The sequence below is a fragment of the Emydura macquarii genome, unplaced genomic scaffold (assembly GCF_026122565.2).
Source record: "Emydura macquarii macquarii isolate MOO-44397 ecotype Brisbane River unplaced genomic scaffold, CSIRO-AGI_Emac_v2 contig_1876, whole genome shotgun sequence".
In the NCBI taxonomy this organism is placed as follows: Eukaryota; Metazoa; Chordata; order Testudines; family Chelidae; genus Emydura; species Emydura macquarii.
Genome location: NW_027132013.1, coordinates 30,632,521 through 30,642,725, shown reverse-complemented (window position 1 = coordinate 30,642,725; position 10,205 = coordinate 30,632,521). Strand labels below are relative to the sequence as shown.

The window sequence follows — 10,205 nt, the reverse complement described above, 5'->3', positions numbered from 1 at the left end:
CCCTCACCATCAGTCTCCAAGGGAGGCCAAACCTCCTGGCTCCTGTGTGGAGTTCTAACAAAAGTTTCCAGCCATTAGTAGGGCAAGCACACAGTTCAAGGCCCCAGCCCTTAGGAAGGGTGGGCCAGGCAAAAGGGAAGCAGTTACTACCCCTCAGCAGAGTAATCACCTCTAGGTCAGGGTAGGAAGGGGGGAAGGAGACGCAGGCCCACCCGACTGCACTGCGTCCCAGCCCAGGGCCCTGGCAGTGACAGTCCACTATTAACAACACTTAAGGACTAATCTATCTAACTAAGACAGACTACCAACGATTAAGGAGAACAAAAGGGAGAACACTTGCAATGCAAGTTGTAGCAGTTCGCACAACCACCACAGGTGGAAAGAAGGAACTGAGTGGGTGTAGGGCAGGCAGCGCCTCATGTACCACGGTATGTGCACAGTGCTCTGCGGGGCGCCAGAGCCAGCTCTACAGGTACTGCTAAAGGGAAAGAAGTTTTAGTGATCATGCACAGAGGCGTGCACACACCTACAATGGAATGGACATGAGCAAGCACTCGAAGAAGAAGGGGAAGTGTTGGACAACCTTCATAATAGGCAACAGTGCAAGATCCACCGCTAATGAATAATAAGAATAAATCATAGTTTAGTTGTTTTCATTAAAAAGTCGGTGCAAAAAAATAAGTCAGTGCAACTTTAAAGCTAAGCTAAGTAAATATCCAGAAATCAGGAAATTCAAATTTATGGCTCCTATCCCAACCATAACTGGACCATGTTACACATTATTTTCTAAAAAATACGTTCTACAAGCTATACAGTTATTAAAAATATTAACCAATCCAAAATCAGGAGTTACACTGCCCAAAAGGTTTAGGACTCAATTGACATGAGTTGTTCCATAAACAGATCCATAACTCTCCATAGTTTTTGTCTTTTAAGACTCCCCCCACAACCTTTAAGCTTTGTGTCTCTGAGCCCACTGAGCAGCCACCACACACAGCTTGGAAGGCCTCATACCGTTTCAAGTAGACAAGTCCCTTTCTTTCCTAGGTACGTTGAATTTGCCATAGAATCATAGAATATTAGAGTTGGAAGGGACCTCAGGAGGTCATCTAGTCCAATCCCCTGCTCAAAGCAGGAGTAACCATTTTGCATCAGAACATTGTTCCATTTAGTCCTGGACCCTGGCTCTGGATTATTTAAGTCCCCTCCAACTCCTTTTCAGGCAAAATCATTTCTAAGTGATTTCTGGAAATGCACAGGTAAGCATACAGCCAGTTTCACCCTGCCATGTACTAAATAACCCTTCAGTATCACCCAATTAATATCCACTGTAGCAGGACGAGATAAGCTCTTAAAACCCAAAGATAATTTTCCATACAAATGTTCACAATAATAAAAATATGAGAAGAGCTATGGAGCAAACATAGGCTATATAAAGACAAAATGAAAACTTTCAGAACACTAGGTTTCCATAAATTTATGCATGTCTTTAAAAGATTCTTGACAACTGGTTGGATAAAGTTTCAAGCTTAAGGTTTAGTGTATCATAAAATAATAAAATTAGATGCCAATTAAACGGCAAAGCAGAAGAAACTTTAATGTCTATATTATGATAACTGATTTATGATATACTTGAAGTTAATATTTCAGTGTTGTGAACTCACAAACAAAGTTGTCATCATAAATATGCCTAGTAAATTAGCATTAAGCAAAATGGTAGAGTGGAAAGAAAACTAATGGATACTATAAACAATCAAGTTATGCATCCATTTAAATATAAACATTGATGACTAAATGCTAAAATGAAAGAGGGATCTGACTAGAACGCCCAATTTAACTTTCACATAGTTTATAAAGAGGCAAACATTGAGCCAAACATTCCCTAAAATGGGGTTCAAATCCCGATTCTGATCTTTCGAAATTTGGGCATGTCTTTAGTAGACCCATTTGACTGACTTGAGCACTGACACAATGTTTTCAAATTTGGATGCCCACAGTTTGGAATCCACTTTTTGAGAACTATGGCCTTTAATCCTAACATGAATTTGAGGTTCAGGTCTGGAGTTTCAGTTCTGGCTTCTCTCTAATTTCAATCCGTGTACACAAGTAGGTAAAGACAGCATCATTACTCATTGTGGAATCAGGAAAAACTGTTTTAAAAGACAAACATGACTGTTATAATTTCCCTCAGAGATTATCAAGTACCATTTATACATTCTTCAAAAACTAAACAACTTTTGTACAGAAAAGCAAATATTTTAAAGTTAACAGAATAACTCTGAAATCCACTGCAGTACATAGTAAAATGCTTGTCAGTTGCAGTTATCTTCACTGCTCAGCAGAGGGGCTTGCCATGATGTACATTCTTAGCACACTGCCTCCCCAGATTTACTCCCTTCAGCAGTGCTTCACTGAAGTCATCCAGTCCTATTAAGGTAGTGAGAGGGGAGAGGAATCCATAGAGACCACCCAAGGCCACACTTAAGGGCCAACCAAAGAACACCAGCACGATGAGCCAAAATATTCCCCAAATTATGCAGTTGCAGTCTGCCATCTTGGACCTAAGGAGACATTTATAAAATAGGTTTTAATTGGGCAGTTTCTGAAAAAAGTTATTTTATCATATTTTACTTGCTAAGAAAAATTCCTATTCAGAAAAACAAAGTTATTTCAGCAAAGCAAATCTCACTCCTAAATTTTACAAAACAATCTAATGCAATACAGCTCTCAAGTCACACCTGTACTCTTGAGTAAAACAAATTATATTAGAACCCCTGTCTCCCCACCCAGAATGTCTTCATTCAGATACTCAGCATAGCTCTGTATAGATAAGTAGCAAGTGTGGGATACTGGCCTTTAAATTACAAGACAATATGACTCCAGATAAAGAACACAATGAAGGTTAGTAAGGCAGGGAAGTCCATATGATGCTAACAGTATAAAGTAACCCAGGTCTTATTCATAGGCCCTCTGAGGGTGTAGAATCTCTCAGGATGCCAACAGGCAATGCTGCATGAGGTCAACTCCTGCTGCTTACTGACTGGTTTGGGAGATATAGTTTGCACACAACTAGAACCAACTCTGCTCAATCTCAGTACCTGCAAGCCCTTTTCACTGCCACTTCCTCTGGGAGCCCAACACTGGGAGTATGTGATTTCTTTGACAGCCCAGTCAAGTTGGGGCCAGAACCACCATAACAGTTATTTTCCCCCCCCACCTCCAACTGAGATTTATGGTCTGTTGTGAACAGTCAGGGTCCTTTATTTTTGTCTTGTTCTTTCTTCCAGGAGCCTGGAAAAATGTTAAAGAGTATACAACCACAATTGCATCTTGGTGCATCCTGCTAAACTTGTGAGGACTCTAGCTTGTTACCTTTATGTTCCTGTAGAATACATAAAGCATTCCTCATAAAAGATTTTTCTCCCCAAAAAAGTTTTCTTCTGACTATTTTTATGTTATATATTAATTCAAATATGTTAAAATGTAGAAATGCACTGTTAGGTCATCCAGACAACCTTAACTATGCCCTGTAATGGCAACATGAGGGGAAAAGAAATATTTGAATGTGTCTTTCAAAATTAATTTAATCTAATCTGGGACCACAAACACTAAAATTCCTTAATCCTAATCATATGTTTTTTGCATGGTGTCACTACAGGGTAGACTTAAGGTGTTTTGATGTGACCTAGCTGTTCATGTCCATATCTTAACACATTTGGATTGAAGTTTAATAATAATTCTGAATTACTTGAGTTTAAAATGCCAGTTTTTGAGACAATTACATTGTAATGTAGTTTATCCTAATTACTGATATGTATTCTCAATCTTAATTCCATTTTCATGTAGTCATTATCTGGCAATTAATATTGTTATTCATTAAAGCTGGTCAAAGAATTTTCAACACAATCATTTTCCACTGGAAAATGAAGTTTTGTTAAAATCAAAAGGTTTCACTGGAATGTGTTGATTTAGACACAATTTCAACAGAAAAATGTCAAAATGAATTATTTTGACTTTCTTGTTTCATTTCAATATGGTTTTGTTCCATTTTATTCTGATATTTATATTATAACATATTTATATATATTATATTTAGTATTTAATATTTTATATTAAGTTTCAACTTTATCTAAAAATGTTTCAAAGTTTCCAAATAGAAATTTTTTGGAATTTCCATTCTGAGAGAAATTCTGAAATTTCAACATTTTGTTCTGATTCAGAACAAAAATCAAAAAGTGAATATTTCCCAATGTGTTTTTCCATCTAGCTCTATTTATTATTTATAATACAGTAGTATCTACAGGTGAGATGATCACCACGTGTTAGGAACTGTAAAAACACCTAGTAAGAGAGAGTCTCTGTCCTGGGGACAGTTAAAGGGAGATAGAAAGGACATATCTGAGTTTGACAGATGGGTAAATTGAGGCACAGATCGATTAAGTGTCTTGCCAAAGCTCATATAAACTAAATTCAAGCCAAGAGCTAAACCTAGATCTCCTGTTTCCCAGTCCAGTGCACTAATTAGAAGATGGTCCTTTCCATCCCTATTTACACAAGTAGTCCCAATTTCACGAATAATCCTTATTCATGTGTGTAGTTCCATTGGGTTGGAACTACACATACAAAAGTTGGGCCTTCAGGAAGAAAGTTCCCTGTGGCAGAAAAATACTACTTTGCAATTGTCTCTAAATAATAATTGCACACACCCATGGTACTATATAAATAATAATTTTAAAGTGTGAAATCCATTCATCAGTAAAATAGTATCATTTGCTATATACGAATTATATCACAAAATTTATTTTAAAGAAAATTGGTACCTTTAACCAGAATTCCCAATTTTCACTTTACTCAAATCAATGATTGGACCACGCTCCACCTAAGGAAACTAAAACAATAGGATCAGGATAGTGTCATAACAGTTAATGAACAAAATTAATTGACCATACCTGGAATACTGCATTCTGTTCTGCACTGCATTCAACCATGGGCACCTCAGTACCAGAAGAATATAGGTTGACTGTAGGCACTTCAAATAATACTAACAAAAATGACTCCAGTGCTGGGGTTATTGTCTTAATGAGGAAAAGGTAAAAGAACTGCTTGGTTATCAAAAAATTAAAGGAGTTGTGATATCCATCTATAAATATATGAAGATGAAGTAGTTAAACATCAAGGACAGAGAGAAATTACTTAGGATGGTAAAATGGTAGTATAATTAGCCCTCATGAATTTACACTGGTCTTTAATGAAGTATCATTGTAGATACTACAATATTACTGTTTTAAACTGGTTATTTCTAATTGAGATGATATTAAGATGCAAAGGATGTTATGACAATAAGCACTGTGAAAAAAAATCATAAATAATAAAATAGGTAAATAAATAATGGGATGAAATTAAGAAAATTTAGCCTGGCTACCTGGAAAAATGTCTTGACAGTAAGACTACTCAGGCTGGGCAACAGTGTCCCAAGGACAATTCTGTTGCTTGAGATATTTAAAACACAACTAGAAAATGTTGTACACCCTGAGTATAATCTTGCCATGGCCCTGACTAATGGACACAATTCCATAATAGGCCCCTTTCATTGCTGATTTCCAGGATTCTATGTTTAATTAGTGAGACTAAAACAGCAATGGATTAGTATCATGTAGCAGGGGATGTATGAGAAGGCCCTGCTTTACTAATTTAATTTACGCTGCCCTTTGACACAGAAAGATACTACCAGTAACACAGCTGGAAGGTAGATCAGTAGAAGGCTTACCTTTAAAGCATATGTATTTCTATGGCCTTTCAAATGGCCAGACGTACTCTTCTAGGCATTCACTGAAGCACAAGAAAACAAGCAAGTTGAATAACCCCAGGATCTTAACAGAAGGCCTTTGTTCCCCCTTATGCAACACACTCACATCATCTAACAGAAGTGTATCAAAACATTAGCAGGCCCACAGTGACATCACAAACAGGCTACTGCTTCATGTGGGCAGCAGGGAGCAAAGGAGCTGAAACAAAGATCTCCTTGTCATACAAAGATCTCTTAAGTATGAACCTGGGGGAAAGATTTTCCACTGATTGGCTATGAACTGCGCATGCCCTGTTTATGCTCACACATCCTCTGCAATTTGTTGCCCTGTCTCTCCCGCCCTTGCCCCTCACTTTGGGTCCCTGTCACACAGTGCACCCCACCTTGGGGATGTCAGAGGTGTATGTTTGCCTCACCCCCAGTCCTGCACAAACACCAAGTGAAGGGAGCCCTGGCCAGGTACCCCTCGGGTGGTGGGGGCTGGGGGGCGGTGGCAGCTGCAGGGCAGGGCCATGGGGACTCTAATCTGATGAACATAGTTATTGCAGGGGCAGGGATCCATGGTCCATGTGCCTGCGGGGCCTGTCTCAGCAGGAGCCAAGGAGCAGCCTGCCTCACCCTAAGGAGAGAGGAGGCAGACTGCCCCACTGCCCTTAGGGAGCGGGCAAGTGGGGCAGTCCGCAGCCCACAAACCAACCAGGCTCTTCCCACCCCAGCCACGGACACCTAATGATTCACTGGGGCCAACTCAATCAGCTGAGAGGGGAATATAAACAGAAATGTCCCAGCTCTTAATCTTTCCTGTCTTCTTCCACACCCACCCTGGTGGGGTTTGGTTCAGCCCGCAGCATGTTTGGATCCTTCCAACTGCCACCCTGCGACAGTTATTTTTCAAATGTGCCCAGCTTCCTGGGGCACATCTAACATGGGAAAACAAAGCCATAAACACAGCTCTATAAACAAACAGAAAGGTGCCGTAACTAAGGGAGGCAACAGTAATAAATGAATAAATCAAATAAAATATTTCTAATAAATTATTATAATGACCGGGGGGAGGGAGGGGAGGGAATATGAAAGAGGTGGAAATAAATTGAAATTAAATAAATACATTAAATCCTGAAGAGGAAAATAAAAATAAAAGTAAATCAGAGGTTAAACAGATCTTAGAGAAGAGATGATAATGAAAGGATGTAAATAAACAATTGCAATGATCGCAAAGACTGAAAAAGTTTAGGGAAAAAAAATAGAGAAGGAAAATGAAAAGAAGAAAAAAAACCAATGAACAAATGACACACATTTAAAATCCCAAACCTGCAAACACATATGTATGTATTCTTACTCAAAGGAGTAGTCTTTTTATTCCAGACTTAGCATAAGACTGGAAAGTATGAAGGAAAATGTGGTTTTAAACCATTTTTGCACCCCCCCCCCCCATCCTAAGACAGGTAAAAGCCAGCTGAGCTCCATCAGCCCTAACGTATGCTTATCACTGATAAAGTTTACAGATGACACAAACATTGGGGGAGTGGTAAATAATAAAGAGGATAGATTACTGATACAGAGTGATCTGGATCACTTGGTAAACTGGGTGAAAGCAAACATTTTAATACAGTTAAGTATAAATGTATATATCTAGGAACCAAAGAACACATAGGCCATACTTACAAGATGGAGAACTGTATCGGGGAAGCCGTGACTCTGAAAAAGATTTAGGGGTCATGGTGGATAATCAGCTGAATATGATTTCTCAGTGCAAAGCTGTAGCCAAAAGGACTAATGGGATCCTGGGATGCTTAAACAGAGGAAAATCAAATGAGAGCAGAGAGGTTATTTTACCTCTGTATTTAGCGCTGGTGTGACTGCAGCTGGAATACTGTATCCAGTTCTGGTGACCACAGTTCAAGAAGGATGTTGATAAATTGGAGAGAGAGTTCAGAGAAGAGCAGTGCAGGGGCTCAAGCAATGTTTTTAGTTTCATAACTGACTCGGCAAGACCAAAGGTGCCAGGGTTATGAACTGCCAAACCCAATGGTACGAGGGATTAGTCTGGGCAAGCCTGGAACAAATTAAGCACTGGAGAAGAGCCACAAGAATTATCACAGGATTAGAAAACATGCTTTATAGTGATAGACTCAAGGACTTTAATTTATTTAGTTTAACAAACAGAAGATTAAGGAGTGTTTTGATGAGACTGTAAGTAGCTACATGGTGAACAAATATTTGCTAATGGGCTCTTCAGTCTAGCAGAGAAAGGTATATGTTTCAATGGCGGGAAGGTGAAGCTAGACAAATTAGGTCTGGAAATAAATCATAACATTTTAACAGTGAAGGTAATTAACTATTGGAACAATATACTAACAGTTGTGATGAATTCGCCATCACAAGCAATTTTTAAATCAAGATTGTTTTAAGATATGCTCTAGTTCAAAAGGAATTATTTGGGAAAGGTCTTTGGCCTGTGTAATACAGGAGGTCAGACTAGATGATCACAGTGGTCTGTAGCCATTTGGTTCATTTTATTATTCATTTATTGTGTGTTGTGTGGTATTACAATTAACTTATATACTATGTTGTATATAATCATTGTATGTTGAATAGAGTTAAACTGTAGGATTATAGAAGTATAAGATTGATCAGTAGTCAGAGGGGATAAGTATGTATTAGGTATCTAAGTGAGTAGGGCTGAAATGCAAGTCCTACAGGATGTGGTCTGTAAGATTTTAGTTTAGCCATACTAGGCCATAGGCTTAAGAAATTCTTGACATAAATAAATTACCAAAAAATGACCCGATGCCACAAGATTACAGGAAAAGAGGTGCCAATGGGTGGTACTGCAAAAAATTAATAGTAAGAGTAATTTTTTGCTTACAAGATACCCAATAGTCACATTTTCCTAACACACGCCCTAACCACACAGGGTACTATGAGCATAAATGCTCATGAGTTATCATCAGAATCACATTACAAAAAGAGGGTGTTCAAACTGGGAAAATTGAGTTCCCTATGGGAATACTCCAGCAGGAACCATGATGATGATCAATTGGCAAGACAGCCATCAGACCTTAAGAATATTGTTATGTATATGAACATAACTATATTCGTAACTTTTGCACAGGTCTTTATAGCATTTCTATATGCCTGGGTAATTATAACTTTGTTGGTAACTTCAATAAAATTTGTAAAACAGAATAAACCCTGTACTTGTGAATGTATGTGTGATCACTAACCTTGATCTTTGTGTGTTCCTAGAGACTCTAAAACTGAAACAAGTAGCAGAGGTGACTTTAACTCTGTTAAGCTTGAAATTGTAGCCACCAGAGTGGAACCCACGAATATATAATGGTGTAATACAACAATACAAAATTCACTTTAAATAAAATTAGAGGCTACAGATCGGCACCCAGCACATAGCTCTAGAGAACATAGGAAAGGAGAGAAAAGGCTACCTTAGATAACAAGGTTTATTTACCCCTACTTGTGAAAATCAATTGATACAAATCATTTAATGCAAGTAAGAAAATCACATCACACTCACCATAACTAACAGAAGTAACTTCCTGCTTCCACTTATGTTTGCTATAGCATTCTTGTGTAGCTTTGCTTGTCAGTTTATGTGATGTTGTAATAACTGAGCTCAGGAATAATTTAAAGAGGAAGTATCCTCTTTTTCATACTTCAAGTATCAAAAATGATCAAGATGTCTTATTGATGAGTAATATTTAAGGGGAAGATTATACAGTGTTACCAAATAGAGAAATAGCAGTTGTGTGTGTGGGACCCAGCACTCATGTATGGGTAGAGACCCTATCAGGTGTGGCAGAGTGAGTCAGATGGTTAGCAGTCATTAATTAGCTCCCAAAAACTTTTTAATAAACTCCCCAAACTTCAGACTCGTCTGGACTGAGCCACCAACAGATGGTCAAGGAAAACTTTGTGGGGTTACTTTGGTCGCCGCCTATCCTCTCAGCATACTCCAGCTGTTAACAGCTGAAGAAGAAGGAAGCACCACAAACACATCTCAGCAGGGATAACTCCCTATAGAATACTTATTTAAATTAGAGAGCAATTAAGGGAGGGACACCTTCCTAACAGAGAGCTCCTAAGAGACTCATCGAACAAGGTCAGGTGCCAATTTAGGCAGTTGCCCTTATGGCCCCACAGACACTGCTCAAAGCCTTTGGGTGGGACTACATCGAAACCTATGGTGTAGGATCAGCAAAAATGCTGAATAATCAAACCCACATAGATCACCCAGATCCATGGAACTTAAGGTGTTCCATTTTTTAGAAAGAAAAATTAAAGGAAAAACCTCAGGAGGTGAAGGAAATAGCAATGAATTATGTATATACTGCATGTAATACTTTAGAGAGAAAATTGAGAAGGAAAATAGAGCCGTTTG

The 10,205-nt window shown here is 38.6% G+C and overlaps 1 long non-coding RNA gene across 1 annotated transcript; it reads right to left on the bottom strand.

Moving 5' to 3' along the window:
• Nucleotides 1-636: 636 nt before the first annotated feature.
• Nucleotides 637-7,505, bottom strand: LOC137159712 (uncharacterized). The gene is made up of 4 exons (XR_010921712.1): nucleotides 7,472-7,505; nucleotides 5,768-5,829; nucleotides 4,821-4,888; nucleotides 637-2,561 (listed from the first exon to the last, which is right to left on the bottom strand). It is a non-coding gene; the product is annotated as an uncharacterized lncRNA (long non-coding RNA).
• Nucleotides 7,506-10,205: the final 2,700 nt, after the last annotated feature.